The sequence below is a fragment of the Mus caroli genome, unplaced genomic scaffold, assembly GCF_900094665.2.
Source record: "Mus caroli unplaced genomic scaffold, CAROLI_EIJ_v1.1 scaffold_16643_1, whole genome shotgun sequence".
NCBI lineage: Eukaryota > Metazoa > Chordata > Mammalia > Rodentia > Muridae > Mus > Mus caroli.
The window spans coordinates 11,913-14,890 of NW_018389142.1; positions in this window are offsets into that span (position 1 = coordinate 11,913).

Below are 2,978 nucleotides of genomic sequence, written 5' to 3' on the forward strand. Positions count from 1 at the left end.
TCCTGACTCTCCCTCACAGACACGCCTGCACATTTATCTCTTAGCAGACTGTTGATGGTGCTGAGTTCACATCATGAGAGGTCATCAACACCTTCAGATCATGAATTTTAGTGTCTGGCTTGATGGACCCATCATTAAAGGTAAAGGGAATACTTTGATTAAACTCTTAGGCTTCAAAACCACCACAAGGCCAGATTGTGGTGTTGCATGCCTGTAAATGCTCCACTCTGGAGGCAGACATAAAAGGATTATAACGAGTTCAAAGCCAGCTTAGGATATCTAAGTTCCCAGCCAGCCTGGGATAATGAATGAAAGCATATCTCGAAAATCCCTCCTGTTCAATTTAGAGTTTCCATGTGATGAAAGATCTGAAGAATGGTGTGTAGATGGAGAGGAAAAATAGAGGCAAGAAACAGGAGATACAGTAATGAGAACTCCCGAAGGAAAGCAGGGGAGAACGTAACGAGACCTTACTTGCAGATCAGTAACACTGAAATGTGGGAACTCGGTGCTGTCTACTCAATATCCCATGAATGTAAAAACTGGTCATTTTTATGTTTTTGTGTGTGCATGTGCGTGTGCATGTTAGGACACATGTGCAGGGGTATGCCTGCTTATGGGGCCTGTATATAGGAAGGTCCAAGTCAACCTCAAGTGTTATTCCTCAGGTGCCACCCACATCGTTTGTTTGTTTGTTTGTTTGAGACAAGGTCTCTCTTTGGTCTGGGGATTGTCAGGAAGTCTAAATTGGCTGGGCAGGGAGCCCCAAGAATATCCATCTCTACCCTCTACCCCTGGTGCTGGGATTACAAGTGTGTGCCACCGAACACAGATCTCTTACATAATTGTAGGGAACAAAGTCAGGTCCTTCTGCTTGCAAAGCAATCAAGTAGTTTACCAGCTGACATATCTCCTCATCCCTAAAAACAGCTTTGAAGTAGTCTGTTCTTGACTTAATAACTAGGAAGTTGTGAGAACTGAGAAACATTGATATGTCAGTGATATGACAGCAGAAGACCCCCCCCCCAAGTAAAAGCTGAATTAAGTACATTCAAAAATGTCAAGTATGGCCAGGCGTGGTGGCACACGCCTTTAATCCCAGCACTCAAGAGGCAGAGTCAGGAGGATTTCTGAATTCGAGGCCAGCCTGATCTACAAAGTGAGTTCCAGGACAGCCAGGGCTATACAGAGAAACCCTGTCTTGAAAAAACCAAATTAAAAAAAAATGTCAAGTATGGAAGGGCGTTCTAAAGCCTACCCCTAATAAAAGAGTTATCATATTGAAAGACCCCGAGAGGAGCCCCTCGCTCAGGCCTCGGGATAATAGCGAACCCCCAAGAACTCACGAGAGACCAAGCTTGATGCAAACCACATGAGGCTTTATTCAGGGAAAGCTCATATCCCACGCAGGGGTAGAGGAGTTGACCTCAAGGGGAAAGGAGAAGGGGGAGAGTAGGGGATTTCCAGATCTAAACAATATCTATTCTCAAGAAATGGGTATGGGAGGGGTACAAGGAAAGAGTCTGGTGAAGATGTAGCAACTCTGGATTGGCCCGGCTGTGGTTTCTGGGGAGATTTTCCAACTCTTTCCCGGCAACCAATATCACAAACACCTGGCCATGGGCTTCATCAATGGGCACACACATGGGTTCAAGGAACGGTCAAAACATTGGCAGACACACGGGTTCAAGGAGTGGCCAGAGCATTGTGCACCTCTATTTTTCTAAATCAGTGAAGCTAGTTCTGCTAACAATGAAATCTATTTTGCCAATTTCAGGGTTTCTGTGACCTTTTACATTCTGTCAGGATCTTTCAATATCCAAGTGAGCAGAAGGGAAAGAACTGGTGTGTTATTATAAATGTTGGGCACCAGAAAACAGAATAACATTCTTTAATGTGCTAAAAGGAAACAACTGCCTATCTGGATTTAGAGAGTGAAACTACTCAAAAATTTAACATCAAATGAAATTTTTCATCAAGCATAAACACAGTACACCTACTTTGGGCTGGCCAGAACTTACACAATGACAATGATTATAAATACTTGGGATTTATTCAGTGAACGTGTGGAAAGTTGGTATGGCAGAGACACTTGCACATCAGCATTTACTACAGCAATGTTCATAACTATGTTATGGAACCAACCTATGTCACAAGAGTGGAGGAATGCATTTTAAATATGTGTGCATACACAATGGATTCTTTCTGTCATAAAGAACAAAGTTACACTGTTTTCTGGGGAAGGGATGCAACTGGAGCTCATATAAAGCAAAATAAGCCGGCTTAGAAAGACCATCATCAAATGATTTTTCTCATTTGTAATCCCTTGATTTTTATATAGATGTGTAAAATCACCTATGTCAACAGGCCATTGAAGTAGAAATGAAATTACCTAGAGGAGTAAGTGAAATAATGGGGAGAGTGGAGGAGCAAAGTGGGGAGGAATGGGGGACTGTGCTCAATGTACAGTGTATAGTACCTGAAAAGGTTCTCCTGTAACACAGTGTCATGTACAGTAGAATTACACAGTGAAAGTAAAATAGTGCATGATGGTCTAAACATCATAACACAATGATCAGTACAGTATACCTGTGATGGTTTGTATATCCTTGGACCAGGGAGTGGCACCATTTGAAGGTGTGGCCTTGTTGGAATAGGTGTGACCTGGTTGGAATGGGTGTGTCACTGTGGGTGTGGGTATAAGATCCTCACCCTAGTTGCCTGGAAGTCAGTCTTCCACTAGCAGCCTTTGGATGAAGACATAGAACTCTTAGCTCCTCCTGCGACATGCCTGCCTGAATACTGCCATGCTCCACCTTGCTGATAATGGACTGAACCTCTGAACCTGTAAGCCAGCCCCAATTAAATGTTGTTTTTTATAAGACTTGCCTTGGTCATGATGTCTGTTCACAGCAGTAAAACCCTAACTAACACAATACCATAATCCTAACAAAGCAGAGGACTGTCATGGCCATATC